The 18,692-nt window shown below is 37.1% G+C and overlaps 2 long non-coding RNA genes across 6 annotated transcripts in view; one reads left to right on the forward strand and one right to left on the reverse strand.

Annotated features, from left to right (window-relative positions):
- Positions 1–18,692, forward strand: part of LOC134423094 (uncharacterized) — a 453,551-nt gene that overhangs the window by 200,271 nt on the left and 234,588 nt on the right. The window lies entirely within an intron of this gene.
- LOC134422787 (uncharacterized) lies at positions 9,647–17,906 on the reverse strand. Its single transcript, XR_010028938.1, has 4 exons — positions 17,774–17,906; positions 16,339–16,574; positions 13,559–13,752; positions 9,647–9,797 (listed from the first exon to the last, which is right to left on the reverse strand). It is a non-coding gene; the product is annotated as an uncharacterized LOC134422787 (long non-coding RNA).

Raw genomic sequence — 18,692 nt, forward strand, 5'->3', positions numbered from 1 at the left:
ACCTTGTCATCAGAGTCATGCACAACTAGTACCAGTGAAACAAATTACAGACAAACATGTTTTCATAAACCATGGGATTTTTTTCCAATAAAGGAATTAAGGAAAAAGACCCAAAACCCCCTTTAATTTTAAATGCTTTTATTATTAAAGTTTTCTGCTAATAATTGGAATGAGCTATAGTGTATGTCTCTGAATTTCAAGGTTCTTTCAATTTTCTATATAGCCATGTTGCTTAGAAGTCTTTAAATTAGGTTGAAAATTGAGTTAGTTTTTTTGGACCAGAAGGTCAGAACAAGAATAAAAGGATGCACATTTTTCAATACTGCTCATAGTGAGGATGTTAGAAATAAGTATGTCTGATCATTTAATTGTAAAATATCATATCTCCCTGGTTTATAATTTTTTCAGATTGTCCTAGTAAAACTTGAAAAGCAGGTAGGTCTTTGGGAAAGTCAGTCCTCATATATAATAAAGCTACATGGCCTGTTTTAGCTCAGAACTATTACAAAACTACTAATAGATCCATAGAGGGTTGTAATACAGATATTAAAAACAAAAATAATTCTAAGTTATTTATTAAGAGTACATAGTAAATGTTGAATTACAGAAAGGCAATCTTGAACTGATTCTAGAAATTTCCAGTTCTTTGTTTCAGAAATATAACGTTTTGATGGATTGAAGTAGCTTCAAGACTGAAAATGCACGTTGGTTAAAGACTTACACCCATGAAAAGCTACTAAGATTCTTCCCTTAATAAGACTTAAATTGATAAGTGGAGATACTTCCTTCCTTTGCAAGTTAGCCTAAAACAAAGAGGTTAGTTACAGATGGAATCTAAAATGTAGTAGTCCCATAATATCTGAAATACAGTATTAATTTTGCAAATCTTTCAAATTTTTGTCAGAATTCTTGAAAAGCAACTCCTCAGGAAATATAGCAATGTGTAATATTCATTTGTAGTGTTAATTTTTAACGCTCTAGTGCTCAATTTTTAGCATTCTAGTCATTTAGTTTTGAAGCATTTAAAAGATTGTTGTTTAATTATGTCTGTGATGTTTGATTTATATTGAATGGGTGAACTAGAAATATGAAAATATACGTTTTCCTGTAGATAGGTTGGAAAAGTTAATGTATCTGCTACCACCAGGAAGTTCATATATTTGTATGCACACACACACACACACACACACACACACACACACACACACACACACATGTGCACATGTACACGCACATATATGCACATGAATAACCTAAATAATAAACAGATAGTGAAGCAATTGTATTTACCTTTTATAGTTTTAGAGCCATATGTGCCATAGTTGAACTTTCAAATAATCTACCTGCAGGTAATGTTGAGTTAGAAAAGGCATATAAAAAAGACATCAAAAAAGAAGCCTGGAGCAGCCTATGGGAAAAAACAAGATGGTATAAATTAGATCTGGACTTGAACACTTCCTATGTAAAATAAGGGAGAAAAAGAATCAGGAAAGTTATGAAGCTTATAGAAGGAAAGAAAAAAAAAAAAACAGAAATGGGCATTTAAACATTAAAAGTAGAAATAGAGAGGTAGTGGAAATGTAGCTTCCTGCCTGTATTTTGTAAGCTAACCTGTAGTCTAAGTTTATGAGATAAAGAGACCATGTTAGCCCTAGACATGCCTTTTCTAGCTTCACCTTAAGCCCACAAGTTGAATCTGTTTCATCAAAAAAATTCATTCATCCTGTACACTGCTCATTTCCTCAGAGCTCTTATTACTCTCCCTGAGGAACCTAAGGAAATATGTCCATCACATGACCAAAATGCAGATGTGCTTTAAAACTGCCACACCCCTGCCTAGCAGGTATTTGTTTTTTTTCAGCAGCCTCCTCTGTGCCTGTGTTGAGGGGAAGGCCATGAAGCTGGCCCTTGGTGCATGCAGAAAAGGGTTTGTTATTGGAGGCATGCACAAACCTCCTCTTCCCAACAGGAGAAGACTGTTCTTCTCCAACATGCTCTGCCAAACTCGTGCTTTTCATTTGCTCAGGTGTTCAGCAGTGTACTGACTATCCCTCTAACAAGAGCATAACGTGCTTACTTTTTGCATCGTTAGTAAGCAGGAAGGAAAAGAATAAAGAATGCACCAGTTAGAGCTTTTACATTTTATAAATGCATAGTGGGCACATGCATACTTTTTACAACTAGTAGCAGAGGCAGTCTCTTCAAGATCCTTCATTGTTATTCATTCTGGAGACCCTTACCAAGATACAAAACTAATCAGACTACCTCAGATCCTGTGAGTCGTTTTTCCTTGACTTTCTTGCTATTTTTCTTTTTTCCTTTTGATTTAGCAGTCACTCCTGAGAAGCCATTGACTATTTTCATAGTCAGTTAGCTATAACATAATAACAGGTTCTGTAAAATCCTTCAAAATTCCAAGCAAAACAACATGCATGGATACTAATTGTATGGGCTTGATGATTCTGTGAAATGTATTGTTTACAGGCATCATTAGTTTTATTGGTAGCAGTCCAACTGTGGCAGGGATCTATTTAGCGTGTGATAGCCAAGCAAAGGAAAGTGTTAACTTGGGTTTTGATCTTATCAGCTTCAATCACTTCCATAAATCTGTGTTCTAGAAATGCATCTAAGTTTGTCCTAACTTTCCTGGGAAGCCCATATTTCCCTCTAGTCCCATCAAAGTTCACTTTATTAACCCAGGAGTTATAGGTTTCAGCAGAAATAAATTCTTTTAGCAGCAGCAAAATGTACTTGTCAGGCTTTCCACCAGATTCTCTGAAAATCTCATTCTTTTGTGTAAGAGCCACATTTTGTATGCTTACCTCTGGCAGCTGCTCTTCTGCAGTACATTTGCCATCTCCTGCACCCACATCCACACCAGTAATACTCACATATTCATCAGCTTGTGTTTGTATTCCCATCAACTCACTTAAGCTTAAAATTCACAGGGGCCAAAAGAAAAGACTGCCATTTTTTGGAACAAAATTAGGACAAAATAAAAACCAGCAAAGAAGAAGGCAGGTTTTATACTCCTGAACATTTGTAAGAGTATTGAATATTGAGGGAGAAAACAAAATTGGATTTACTATAGAGGAAAAAGTACTAAATCCTGCATACTCGTCCTTGGCTTCCAGTTGAGCAGAATAAACAGTCTTGGTTTAGATAATGGCTTGTTTGCAGTTCTGTTCTGGTCACGCCTTGTGGAAGTATTCAAATTCTCTTCCTTAGAAGTATAAAAATGCCTTTGAAAGGGAGATCTTCCTAAGCAATCTTCTGATTTGCTTCTTAAGCAAATTTACCTGATTTTGCCAGATCTGTTAACTGATCTTTTTGATGTTTTCTTAGGAGGTTGTTTATGTTATGTTTATAAATGTTGCATGTATATCTCTGTAATCCTTGTATGGATTCTAAAAGGCTATTTCAGAGTTAAATCAGCTGTTCTGGCCTTAGATCTGAGGAACAGCATCAGTTCACAAGTTTTGAAAATCTTGGTAACAGACAATGGCTTATAGCTTTTGAATATTTACTTTGTCTAACCTGAACCAGGAGCTTCTTGATGAGAAGATGAGACTTTGGCCAGGATTGCAAGGAGGCACTCTGAAATTAAGAAGGTGAAAGGAATTAGAAGATACTCTGCTGAGCATCTGATTCCCAACAGAACAAAGTAAGGGAGTGAAAAAATACCAAAACAAGGAAACCCAATTTTAGCTGAGCTGTTCAGTCTCCTGAAACTAAGTATAGCTGTGTCTTGAGTATTCTTGTATTTCTAGAACCTCTTTTTTTCCCTGCTATATATTCTTGTAGCTAATTCCATTTCTTCCACGGAGCATCATGACATCATCATGGTCACAGAGAGAATGGATGGGCACATCTACACTGCTCTGTGCTGTAGAAAGCAATATAGCTACAGCAGCATGGGCCTGTATACTTCCAGGACTGAATTCCCTCCAGAATATAACTCATTTAAATTTAGCTCCAGGATCTATGTATTGCTTTACACTGTTCTGTGCCAGAAGATAAACCTGGTACACCCTGCTGGGATTAACATAGTTCATAATCAGGCATTCCAGTAACATTACCAGCTCAATCTCAAAGTTTCATTGTAGGAGCTAGAAGATTTGTGAGTCCGAGTTGGAAAGAAATGAGACTGGAAAGAAGTGAAAAGAAGAGCTTCATCTCTGAGCTCTAACTGTGAGTTTTTGGAAAGTAAATTCAATGCACTGACTTTGACCTGAAATTAAGATTATTCTTGTGCTTACTGTGACTCTGCTGCATGATGATCTTGCATTGCTTCACCATGCAGAGAGACATGGCAATTCCTAATTCCTCCTGAAGGGGAATCACTGTATTAGAATGCTAGAAGTGCAGCACTGGAATGTACATTTCCAGTAACTCATTCATTAGCACTGAATATCCAAAGAAGGTACAAGCTCACTGCTGACAAACTCAGACTATTTGGCAGGTTCTGAGGTTTTTCAGAGGTTGGCATTGTGACATGGGCTGAGCTTTTAACCTTGCCCACAACATTAATAAACTTTAAACTGAAAGAATACATACTCCAAGCAGGGCATGTTCCCAAGTTTGTGCCAAGGTCTAAGCCATGCTGTACCTCAGGACTCTGAGCTCTGAAGTGCTTATTAATTTTTCCCTGTAATTCCTAATAAAATTGTATTGCTGCATGAAAGCAACAAGGGCCTCTCTGATAATTTACCCTCAGCAAGTTCAAATCCATGTTAGTGAAACAAACTGTCTGCCTTGTATTTCAAAAGTAATGAATTCAAATTCTGTTGGGATTGAAATTTTATTAGAAATTCTGCATATGTTCTCTTCTTATTATTTATGGGTCAAATGGATCATTATATTGATTGATCAACACTTAATTTGTTATTATCCGTAAGTACACAGCAAATAATGAAAATACCCTGTCACTTTGTTAAACAATCATCAAAAGTGATGGTAGTAAGATACTTTTCTAATTAATTGTTTGCATACATGTAGATGAACCTTGTGGGTCTCTGGAGCTTTGACTGACCACTCAAACATCTGGTAGGAAAAGCTGAGTAGTAAAATAAGTCGCACACACACACACACACATGCACACACATTTATATATATAGTATTTTCTAGCTGGACAGAGGAGAGACTGGGAATTTGGTTGTATTTATGTATATTTATTGACTTTTTAAAATTATAACTGATTCTCCTGGATTTGTTAGGCTCAGTTTCTCCTAACTTCCACTGACTGACAACCCATAAAATGTAGGGGGGAAACACAGCATTCAGTCCAAGTAATATATGTATACATATGTATTATAACATTAGCTACGAGTCTTGATGGAGAAACACTGGGCCTTATTTTTAAACATTCTTAGTGCATAGGAATCCAATTGAAGCTTACAAAAGCTGTAAAAATTCATGCTCTTGAGAATCAGGAACAATTTTCCTAGTGAGAGTAACCAGTATCTACCATTAAGAAAACCTATATATTAATTGTTCTGTGTCTCCACTGGCCTAAATATTGCTTAAAGTAAGAATACTCTTGTCATGACGCAAAGCAAAACTGAAAAGAAAAAATTTTTACTGTCACAGTCATCTTATATGGATCAGAGTTAAATGCATTATAGATTAAAATTATTGGTGTATATATTTTATTGATAATGCAGAAAATCAGGCATCTCAATATATTTAATGTATTTTTTTCTACTGAGCTGGTCTACAGGTCTGCTTAAATTGTGCCACAATGGGTTGTTCATGAACAGCAGCACCAATGCATGTGTTGTTTTTTGCATGTTGGATCCCAATTACCTTTACCTCCGCACAAAACCAGCTCACTGTTCTCTGAGTGAATTCCATGATGTACTTTCACGTGAGACTTGTAATTACTTCATGTGTCTCATAAATCCCTCCACAGTAACCTTGACTAATTACAAGTGGGCAAGCTAACATATTGTGGTTGGCACTGAACTCCTCACAGACTGGCCACATGAGATAGTCCACAGAATTTTTTAATTCTCAGCTGAAACCTTTCTTCCATGGAAGCACCAATTTTTCTCTTTACTACCCAGTTGCCAGTTTTCATGAAAACTTATGGCAGACTTTATGTCCTCCCAGTTTCTACAGTTTTGTGCCTTCCTTAAAGAAAGGGAACTTGCAGATGGGTGAAAGAGCAAACAGTTCAATGTTGTGTATTTTATCCTTTGAAAACCGGGCTATAATGATATAGAAAACTTAATTCACAAAGCTATGAAATATCAAACAACGCTCACAAAGTTATGTGACAAACACCACTCACAAAGTTATGAAATACCTTATAAATATGAAATATCTTATAAATATAAAAGGTGAAACCCTGATTTATGCCAATAATCTCTTCAAGCACTAATGTTTGTCTAATGAATTCAGCTAACAAAAATTATTGCATATTCTACAGAAGGCATTATAATTTGAGATCCACCTGTGCCATTATATCAAAGCTAAAATTATTCCATGAGACTTTGGAACATTCCATGTTGGTTGATACTACTTACTTTTAACTAAAAGCTTCTCCTTTCACTTTACATCAACAGAAGTGGAACAATTAATGCTTCAAAATACAAGAGAAGCTTTTGTTCTTGTTTAAATTTTTGTACCTTAGCTTGAAAGGTATCTTGAGCTCCTTTGAAGTTTCCCTTTAATATACTGCACCCAAACCACTTCTTTATAAGAGCCTCATTTAACTTTCACATTTTAAAGATCTTTCAATGCAAGCCCAAATGTAACAAAAGAAAGTGATAATTGTTGAAACAGAGTTGTTGAATAGTGTAGACATTGAATCTTATGGAAGTCACATCCTGGAAGTATCTTGTGCAACTCTGGTGTATAGCTGGCAGATAGGTCACATCGCATAGGATTTGCTTCATGCTCTAGACTAATGTTTTCTTGAATCATTAATCAGGTTTAACAATTCACAGAGACCCCAATTCCACAGAGCTTGTGTGGCCCCTTGCAGAGAGCACCACTTGCTGCAGTGGCATTCCCTCAGAGGTCTGCTTGTGCAATTCTCAGGTGTGTGCTTAAATGCCATTTCTCTATGTCAGTATTAGACTTCTGTAGCTTTCCCTGGGGATTGAATCAGACTGTACATCCTTTGGTAGAGATTGGGTTTTCTCCTGCATGTGAAAGAAGCTACCACCCAGCTGATAGTAACAAGAGCAACAACTGAAACGCTGATTTGAGGTTTCACTGAAGCCCCTTAGGACTGTGGGCAGAAGGTCAAGACAATCAACACTGAAGAGTGCAGGATTGTTTGCAATTCATCCCAATTAACTGCCCTGGCACTCCCATTGGCTCTATAGCAGTGGTATTCCTGCCCAGCAGCAGGGTATGGAATAGAGCCTGCACAAGTTGTGATTGCTTTTGTAACCCAGTTCAATTCCTTGAGAGTAATTCATGATAGTCAGTGTACAGTTTATTTAATTTACCCTATTAGAAATGGGTCATTTCAGATTTCTGATGTCTGCCTGTCTTTGAGGCTCTGATGCTGTCATCAGACTCCATTGTGAGTGAGCAAATGTTGATGTCATACTGTGGTTTATGAGTCATATATCATGTCTATATTTTATCTTGGTTTTGTGTGGCTACACAAACCTAGTGTTCTGGGAACTCACACCATTTCAGACCTCTGAAAGTTTAATTCTCATGCGCTACACTTATTTTTTTTTTCTTTCTGAAGTGGGTCAGATGTCCCTTTCTGTAATAATTTAATTAACACTTTGGAATAATGATGCATTAATTAATGCCAGATTACAATGAAAATGCTGCAGAATTACACTTTATATCAACATTAATGCAAAATGAGTTCCTCCTGGATAATATTTCTTACAGAGAATACAAAAAGAGATAATACTAATTAGGCCATCAATTTAAATTTACCATAATTTCAATCCATGTCACTTATCTGTTCTCTAGCACAAAACCTTCTGTTCTACCATACACTTTTTGCTGCATTGATTGGTATGGCAGCCAGACCGGGAGTAATTTCCTAATGTACATTCTTATACATTTAATACACTTCTGCACTGTAGTCCTGGGTCTGGTGTCTGCATTGGGGAGGATTGAGCTTTAAAAATCACATATAGGTTTAAGAATTTTCTGACAAAGGTCTTCTTTGGGTTGAGAAACTTCACTGGCAGAATAACACCCTCATGAGAGGCGTAGGATTTTGTGTCATGCGTAGCACATTATTAGTCTGAAGCACACGGTCCAGATTTCTCTAGTTCTTCCTGGCATGGCCCAGATTTGCTGCTGCAAATGCAACATTTGCAAAGTCATTCTTTTGTGCATTAGTATTTTAACTGCTTCATACCTGCATTGGTACATGCAAGATGTTTGTCAAAGCCAAGACAAATATTAATATCACCAGAGTTATATACTCAAATTTTGCTAGTGAAAACTTTAAAAATCACCACTGACACACATTCATCAGAGCTAAACTACATAGATTGGCTAATGACTACTGAACATTTGAAATATCTAAGTTGAAAAGCAATGAATAAAAACTGAGAAGAACTGGAGAATGTTGAATAAATTCAAAGAAATCATCAAATCATTATAAGAGATCCGCTTATGGATATTTAGTAGACAATAGTTTTCTAAGTTATTTGCTATGCATTGTTCATTCATCTCTAATAAGTATCATACAGTATAAATGGTATTTTTATTTCAGCTCCTAGAACATAAAAAATCTATAGATGCTAGCTGAGAATTTTGCAAGCGTGTCTGAATGCCAAATCAACTGAGGTAAGTTGGAGTTTATGTCCCTGAACATATTGTACGATCAGTGGATAAAGCAGGGTTTAAATATAGATTGAAAACCACAGGCTATTAAGTATCTAGGAATATTTTACCTTATGGAGTTGAAGTCTACAACTAAACTTAACAAAGAGGGTAATGTGAAATACAGTGTAAAAAATAATTGCTGGGTGGTCTCTGCCACATAGTGTATTGTGTGGTGGAAAAGGCTGAGAGTTGTAAGAGAGATATTGGGACCAAACCTGAAATACTGCATACATTAAACATCTTGCTATGTACTGTCTGAGAAATGTTCTTTAAGGAACTTGTGGGCTGGTTAACAAAAACTTTATGACATTATAGGAAGCCCAAAATTTGGGATGAAAATGCAAGTGTTAGCCAAAACTTTTAGGTGGAGCAAATTTTCCAGAGTTACAAAAATATTGGGGTTTTGTGTAGCCAAGGAAAGGATGCCATGTAAGTGGATCTCAGCCCATTTGGATAGCCTCTGAAAATGCACAAACGTACTTTTTCATTTGTTCTCATTAACAAGGGTGAACTGAAAAGAGCTGCATGCAGTGGTGAAAGCTATGGGTAAGTAGATTTTAAATCATAAGAAAATGCAGGGGAAAATACACAGTGGAAAGGCAGGAAGCCCTATGAAACAAAACTAACAACAAAAACCAAGCCCAAAACCAAAACTGTTTGAGGTACTTTTATTTTTATATTCTTTTTATGAGTCGAGACCCTGAGGGCACCAGCAGGCCTCAGTCCCCTCAGGGCTCCCTGGCCGGCCCCTGTCAGCCCCTGGCCCAGCCCAGTGCCTCAGCTGGTGCCTCTCTTGTCGCCAGGCCCTGCCAGCCATGGGGTCGCCACACTGCCATCCCACAGAGGCCTTGGCAGGAGTGCGGGGCGCTGTAGTGTTGGTGTACGTGAGGCCCATGGAATGGCGTCTCTTTCTTCCTCGTCTCCTTGTGTGACCATGCTGGCTCAGAGCAGAGCTCCCAGCACTTGCAGTCTCAGCCTCTCTGCAGACCAGGAAAGAGGTACTGTGAAAACAGCTCTGCTTCTCCACTAGGACAGATGCAGAGGCCTTAGCAGTAAAACACAGACTTCTGCTGATTTCTAAGACGTTTGAATCAAGGCCCTTAACTATATATGTTGTGTTTTCCCATTCTCTCTGCTCCCTTCAGTCTTGTCAGAATTGCCACTCATAAGCACATAATTCCCACAGCCTTAAATGCTGAAGGGAGGCAATGGAGAAGGGTTGCAGAGAGAATGTAAGGAGTTCTAGTGTGCTGCCTCATTCCTGCTCCTTTGTCTTTGATTAATGGGACAATAAACACCCATGAGTACTGCTAGGGAGACCTCAAAAGATGTGGACAGATGCTTGTCTTATGGCTCTTCAAAGGGCATTTACTACCTTAAGTATTCTATGATTATAATTTTCATTGAGGTTTGGTGGCTCTATTCCATTTGTATGGGTATCCAATTACAACTCAAATATTTGCACTTGACAGCAGTTTTAGCCTACATAGTTAAATGAAAAATGAACCAAATGCAGTACATACTTTAATAACAATCAGTCTTAAGAGAATTTTTTGAGGAACAGCTTCTGACCCACCAGGATTATTAAACATCCTGTAGCATTTTTTGTAAGATTAGTCACAGTGTCTTTCTGAAACTCAATTTATATTATTACATTCTGCCTCCATAAATCACCCTGTGGTATCAACTGAATATAGTATTCTTCTGTCTCATATTGTTGTAGGAAGTTAAAAAGCTGTCATGTTCCACCTCAGAAATGGATCCACATTGCTAGAATGTAATGCAGTTCTATTACAAGATTTGGAACTTTTTGTTATTTTACAATCCAGTACATTTGCAAGAGAATCCATTATTTTTCTCAGTGCTTCTTGGTGTCCTCACCTATATCAATGAATGTAGAAATAATGTATCAGTATTTTGTAAAGACACTAATTTCCAAAGATTTTTCCCTACACTGAACACAAAAGAAAGAAAACCGTACATTTCAATTTGCACCAGCAGAGAACAAAACTTCTATTTTTTTCAAATGTGATTATTTACTTAATGCATTTTGTTTCTTGGCAAGTCTTTCAGATGATGCAATAAATGTCACTCCTTTTATTCAGCATCAAGTGAACAGATCATTCTCCTCCTTTATTCTTTTCTTTTGACTGAAAGGAAAGCCAGCAGCTCTGTTCTTCTTGATTATTATGTATCTCATATATTTGCCAGAATGGGGATATAAACCTAGTGCTCTATCCAAATTCAAATTTGAATAACTACATTCTGCCTACCTAAATTCCCACAATGATTTCGTTTGGGTACAGTATATTTCCTAACTTCCTGCTCTTGGGCCTGTTTTGGCATCTATTGAAGTAAATGGAAAGTTCTCAAAGATTCTGGTGAAGGAGAATGTCCATAAACTATGGAGTAATTCTGTTGTGGTATTAAACAGCTTGAGTGGACATTAGTAGAGTTGTCTCTTATTGTAGACTGCCTGTCTTTACCAGTTTGGAAAACTCTTCCCATTTCATCAATGTTATGTCCATATTCAAGATATAACAAATGGCAATTAACATATTTTTTAGGTATTCTGTTGTAGATAACATATATGTTAAATTTACAGATATACAGAGTTGATCCTGGTATCACTGACTTTTATGAAGCTCTTTCTTTGGACTTTAGTGACAATATCTAGGTAATATCTTAAGAGTAGTAGAGGATAGTAGCATTCTTATTCATAGAAATTCTGGCTTTTCAGATATCTGTGGATGTCAGGGATAAAAAGAAATAGAAAAGCTGTGCAAAAATTGAATTAAAATCTTTTGAACCCCAGATTAAACTACAATACTCTACAAAACACTATGTCACTTCACCAAGACATGCATGCAGTTGCAAGTAATTGCTACTTTCTTAGCAAAACTTGGAATTTTTTCAAAATATATTGTTGCTTTTTCTAGAAATAATAAGTACAGATATTGAACCCTCCTCAGTTGTCTCTAGGAAGTTCTTCAGAGGATAAAAAGAGAGCAACTCAAAATAGAGGCAGACCAAATTGTAAAATTAATTCAGGCCTGAGCTTTTCTAATTCTTTACCAGGCCAATCTTTGACCGGAATTTATTTTATTTAGAATATAGTGACCTTCACTTCTAATACAGTGAAGGTCACATCTGTTGAAACTAGATGACTCCAGGCTGGAGTATATTTGATATGGTTGTTCCCACCTTCTTTTCTCTCAATGTTTTATAAGTTATTCCATTCACTCTCATTCTTGGGAATTTTCATCACATTCTCATGAGCTGGGGTAGGACAAGGGCCATATCTTTATTCCTCCAAAGTCTGTGTCATGTACTTTTAAACTTGGCCTGAGCTATTGGCATGAAAATTGCCTGTATTCTAAATATGCAACATTCCTTTCCTTTGGCCTTAGACAAAACTGGGAGGAGGGCTGATGTAAGTGGTGACAGCATCACACCATTTCTCATAAACCAGCAGAGGAATTCTGCGATGAAGAGCATTGAAGATAATCTCAACAATTTAATGTTGTGATTCTTACTGTGGAGTGGGAGGTTATCTTAATTCAAGAGCAAAACCAACAAGTTTTGCAGTGTCACGTTGTCACATAGAGCATTTCTAATAATTCAAAAATCCTCTAAGTGAGAAGTGTGGTACAGCTAAGCAAAAACCCTTCAGACAAGAAAGATGCTTTTATTTTATTTAATTTTCAAATGTTTTTGCAGCTTGCTAGCTTCATAACCCAGGGCAAGTTTAATTAAAGTCAATGAAGCAGTTTAAAGTGAAGAAGAAATCAGCATTAGAAAAAGTGTTGATTGTTTTCTAATTATGCCATGGACTTTCTCTATAATGGGTTCTTGCCTCTTTAACTCTAGATAAAGCCTGATATCCAATGTAGACAGGAGACCAGGGAAACTCCTTACTAAAATTTCCCTACTAGTTACTTATCTAGTTATCTTAGCATCATTGTGACATGATCGATTTCATTGCTTTTTGTCAGCTGTTGGACTAGGTGGATATTATCTTCTGAAGATTGTAACAACAGAATAGTGTACTAAGCAGGAAAATTTTGCATGTACAGTTTGAAAATCTCTTAGTTTCAGAAATTGTACCTGTATGATATAGATAAAGTGTCCAGATTCAGCCTGAATTGAGTAATTCCAGTGAATATGGAGAATAATAGTAATATTGAATGCTGCCTTCAGCTAGTAGGACATGGCTGGACAATTTGCCTACAATACAAGTGGCTCCCCTCCTACCCTCAGTGGGTGAGGATACCCCAGTTTCATATTCCCTCCAGTTGCCCAGAGGAGCTGTGGCTGCCCCATCCCTGGAAGTGTTCAAGGCCAGGTTGGATGGGTCTCTGAGCAGCCTGGTCTAGTGAAAGGTGTCTGTGCCCATGGCAGGAGGTTGGAACTATATGATCTTTAAGATCTCTTCCAACGCAAACCATTTGATAATTCTATGATTCCTTTCCAGCATTTATTGACTTGATCCAGTCAATGGACAGTCTGCATTCCCCACAGCTGATCAGCAGCAAGAGTGACTTGTCTAGTAGACACTTATGTCTCTCTAGGAATGGTGGATTGAACTTTCTAGTTCATCCTGAGGTATGGATGAAGCTCAAAAGGGAAAGATTAAAGGGCTGCTTGTCTGTCCTAAGGTAACAGTCCAACATGTAGAATCATAGAATCATTTGGGTTGGAAAAGACCCTTAAGGTTTTTAAGTCCAGGCATAAAGCTCACCCTGCCGAGTTCCCACTGAACCACGTCCCTCAGCACCACATCTGCACATCTGATGTTGAGCAAATGCCCCAGCTTGGTTCTTCTCCAGGTTGTCCTCCTGTTTCTGTAAGGCTGTGTCTGCTGCCATTTGCAAGGTGTCTGCCATGACCATGCTACATGTAAAACACTCAGCCTCCAGCTGGTGCATCTTTGACCTGAATGTGGCAGAGGGAACACATTGTGCAACTCATCAATCCACATAATGCTAAGGACATCAGTATTTGCATTATCCAGCCCCTTCAGTTTTTGTTCATGAAAAATGTTAAAAAGAATCCCAAACATTCTTACACAGAAGAATTTAAACATAGGCCGATATTTATACCACAGATTTGCAAAACACCCATGGACTAGAGAGAAATTTATTCTGTGGCATGCCATTTTTCTTCTTGGTAAGTCTGTAACACAGTGTATAGAATCACAGAATAATTTGGGTCAGAAAAGACCTTTAAAGATCATTGAATCCAACAGTAAACCCAACATTGCCAAGTCCCCCACTAAGGAAAGTGTCTCTAAGTATCACATTTACATGTCTTTTAAATACCTCCAGGGGTGGTAACTCACACTTCCCTGGACAGACTGATGGTTGACAATGGCTGGAGTAAAGAAATTTTTCCTGATACCTTATCTTCCCTTCTGTTAGATGCAGCATCTAATGCTTTGGTATTTCTGACACATCTGAGTTTATCTCATTCAACCTACCAGGGGAACTTGTAGCCATGTCATCCAAAATTTTACCATGAGTTTTTATATTTTCAAATCCATCTACATATCCAGAATTATTCCTACTGTGCTGTTACCAAAAAAAGCATGTAGTGTGTTGTTCCAGCTGTGCTCTTAAAGAAAAAAATAGCTTTAATAGCTTGCTGTAAATCCCCTTTCTTCGGGAGTATACATTAAATAAAGTATGTATTATAACTTTTGATATGTTTACTCTTTTATTTTACTTTGGGACAGTTTATTCAGTCTGCAAAATACTTCCATCAACATTTGCCTTGACTGTCCAGATGCCTCCTTAAATGGAACAGGTACATTAGGTACTGCACTTAGGAAATTCTGAATTGTGTAGTTATTCTTCATCACCATTTTGGTGGGCATATTTCTGGTCTTGATGAAGAAAGAGTGTGCTTGGAAAGATGCAGAAGTCTAAGCATGAACTTAGAACAGGTTTGTTGCTAGAGTTTATTAGAAGAGTGTAACATTTACACAGGAATTGAAATGCTCCTTAGGAATGCAGTATTCCTATGAGAAATTCACTAAATGCTCACAGAATGAAAGACTACAAATGAAATCTTTTGCATTTCTCTAGAGAAACAATTCAAACATTTCATACTTATTTTGCAAACAATCAGCTTAATAATCTGGTTATTTTTGTAGAAATGATAACTTGTTTGTAACTGTATTAAAAAAACCAAGTCAATTGGATAGCAAGATCAAGCACTCAGAATTTCAAGGATGGCCCTAGAATCCTAAGTCAACTTCTCTCAGCTATGTGTTAGGGTATCATCCTTATTTACAAATCACTAATTAGTTTTGCCTCATTTTGCACAAGAGGGTGATGATTTGCAGGGAACAAGGAAGGTGTTGAATATTTCTTTTTAACTTCATTGCGTTGTCTATAGTCTTAGGCCTTATTTATTTTCCACTGTGCAAGCTAATGCAATCCAAATCTGCACTGCACTTGAAATAACTAATTTCTTTTTACTATTTTCAACAGCATTCTTCATTATAGAATTATATGGATATTTCCCCAACAAGCTTTTCTGTGTTTGTGAAGAAAGAGTACTATCCCCATTTTATAGTGGGAAAAGTGTAAATTTGCTGAACAGTGATAAGAACTCAGCATGATAAAACTCTTTTTAAAATTTATGTTCTCTCAGTGGGATTGAGAGACATCTCCTTATGTCCCTGTATTATGTGTAAGGGTAAATAGGAATTTTAACTTCTTGTTTTTCTACCGTTCATTCTGTGGCCTCTGTGTATTACACCATTCTTTATTTGGGCAGTCTCCATCTCTTTCATCTTTGCATGTTGGGATTTTCCTTTAGCTCCCATAATTTTCACTGCTCGTATCTAGACATTTTTACTCTAGGAAGAATAAGATCAAAATTCTGTTTGATTGTCAACTCTCTGTCTCTCTCTCAATATTTTAATCTGGAAGGTGCCTGTTTAAAACAGAATATATTCTACAAAATTACTCCAACGGGGACAGTATCACTGCTGACTTACTTGGTGCTAGGACTGAATAATCCCTTTCAGAGACAATGAATGCGTGTGCCATCAGCCACCTCTGACAGAGGATGCTGGTTAGCATTAATTTTGTTGCTGGTGATTTTATGAAGCAAAACTCTGACTGCTGAGAATTAGACTAATCTAAATGAGCTTAGTTTGGACAGACCACTGCAGGGGCTGGAATGGTCCTTTGCAATGATTGCAGCTTGACTTAAAAAGCAGCATACAGAATGCATATTCTGTATCTAAACCTCTCAGTGACTTGTATTTATTATTCAGACTGGCATTCACTTATGTGAAAACTATGTCTGTAAATTGGAAACAATATTAACAAATTAACATAAATATATCCACTCGAGCAACAAGCTGTTATAAAAGTAACACAAGATGTAAATTTAGCAGAGCTACTAGTGAGGTAGATCAGTATGCTCTTGAAGCCTGGGCCAAGGAAGCTGTTGATAGCAGTTAGAAAATCATGTTCACAACTGTGAGACTTAAAGGCAGGGCCTTACCATTCCAGGTTCTTCAGAGGAAACCAAGGCCTTGAGAAACTGTAGAATTCCAATTATGTTCCTTGCTACAATTTTTCTTTGGTTGCTTGCGGTGACTATTCTTCTTTTCCAAACCAGTACAAATGTGGGCACTGAATCATGTTTTGGTGTCCTGTCACCATGGATCACTCTGATCACACAGCAGCTAATGGTGCATGGGCTGAGTGCAGCATCACTGTTCCAAGCCAGCTCAACTACTAAGCAAGACAGGCAGTAAAAGGAGAAACTCCTGCTGATAGCAGGAACTTCTCTTTTATCTGAGAATAATTTAGTCAGGGGATAATTGCTGAAATTCCCAATGGGAAAAAACTTGATTCTGTCTGAGCATAGGTTACCAAATGTACCATCATAAAGTAATTGATTTTGTGATATATCAGGTAGGGAAATAGTTGAGGCTATTGAACTTTTCACTTAGGGCCTCAAGGTGAACTTGAACCAAGCTTCCAAAGGTGAAGAACCAGTGCTTGACATCTGCAGGGTTTTGCACTCTTAACAGCCTCTTTAACTTTCATTTTTCCCTTTTACCAAGATCTAGATTTGCACAGAGTCTCATTAAGATGGTTGAGTTGTCATTGGAGATAATCACCAAAGGAATGTGTTATAAAAGGAGAAAAAAGTATGTCTAGAAAGTCTGAATAATTTTTTTATGCTGTTGTTTTAGTGAAGAGGCTTTGGATGCTGATAGAAAAGTTACTATAGCTATAGGGCACATTTAATTGCATTTTAGAAACTTCTTTTAATCCGGTAATAACAAAAAATTAAATCAGTGCTGACATTTTTTTGTTGCCAGAAGAAGGTAGTAAAAGGGTAAAGAAATAATTGTTAGTTCTGAGAATATAATTAGCAACTTTAATGCTTTAATCTAAAAAATGCATATTTTGAGCCTGGGTGAATGATTAAAGAAAAGATATTGAAAGCCTTTGAAATTTCTAACTGTTTGTTTTTAATTGTAAATTATGATCACTATAATTAGCTCATTTAGTACATTTAAAATGTAAACAAATATGAATATACAGAACTTCAGTGATATATTTCAGGGCAAATAAGAGCAACATTGTGACCCTGGGCTCTATTTATTAAGCCTTTCTTGTAGTGTTTGGCACTGGTTCATTCTTTCATACTGTTTCCCCCCTTTTTTCCAGAAGATAAAAGAAAGCCGTACATAATATTTGCAGGTCTCTGCTGAGGTCTTAATGCATCTGGAACTACACTGAAGAAAACATAGATAGAAATCTGGTCCTTTTTGGGCTCCATTTAACTGTAACTCTGAAGCTTTCTTAAAGCTAGAGTTTTATCATGTTAGAAAATAAATTCTGAATGTTTTCTTAAACACTAGGCTGTTAATATGGCACAATTAGATCAACCAAAAGTAATGTTATTTTTCAGGTATACTTACTATTTCCATAGCTAGCTGTCTGCAGAAATGCAGTGTGTCTGATCCTGCCTGTGCTGTTTCCTGGTGATGCACTTTGTGTAGCATCCTGGACCAGGTTTCAGAAACCTGCTCCTTTCCTCATACACGTGCTGCCCTCCACATCATAGTAACACAAACAGGAGCTGCCTGCCTAAGACTCCCTGCATGCTAATGGAAGCACTTAATGAGTAACAGGATGTTATTCCCCCACCAAGTTCAAAGATTAACATTTGGGGTTTAGTCTCACCATTATTTTTGTAAAAAGAATCTTTTGTTACATTTCCAGAGCTCAGTTATCATGCTGTGACACACTGCATCCAGTTCTGATAAGTAATGAAAAGTTATGATTAGTTAAGCTCCTTCTGAATAGAGAAGGCTTCCCTGAAGGTTGAAACTAGCCTCTAACTTGAGATTTTAAATCATTGTTGAAGTGTTTTGACTAGGCTGCCTTTGTGTATACTAAACAGTTTAAGGTTACTTTTTAATCCAGTGGTGCCTGTTTTATGATGTTCACTTGCTGCAATTGAATGCTGTTCTGTTCATCACTGCCAGCTGTCTGCTTGGGATCCTCTAATAACTAAGTTCTTTTATCTCAGAGGAATGAATTGTCAATAGCAAGCAAATAATAACTTTTCTGCTGAATTTTCAAGATTAAAAAAAACCCTCTTCTTCTGTCATATCTCCTTTATAATGTCTTGTGAGGGTTAGTTGCTCTGCTCTTGCACTGTGAGCCTTCAGGAGTTAATGTTTATAGCATGACACAAAGATAGAAGAGGTACATATTGCAGCAGTGTATTCACCATATTCTGTGGATATTTTTTTGCTGAAGGAAGTAAGCCCTGGTTATTACAGCTGTCACAGTGACATCAGATCCTTCAGTATCAGTGACTTCCTCACCCAC

The sequence above is a fragment of the Melospiza melodia genome, chromosome 11 (genome assembly GCF_035770615.1).
Source record: "Melospiza melodia melodia isolate bMelMel2 chromosome 11, bMelMel2.pri, whole genome shotgun sequence".
In the NCBI taxonomy this organism is placed as follows: domain Eukaryota; kingdom Metazoa; phylum Chordata; class Aves; order Passeriformes; family Passerellidae; genus Melospiza; species Melospiza melodia.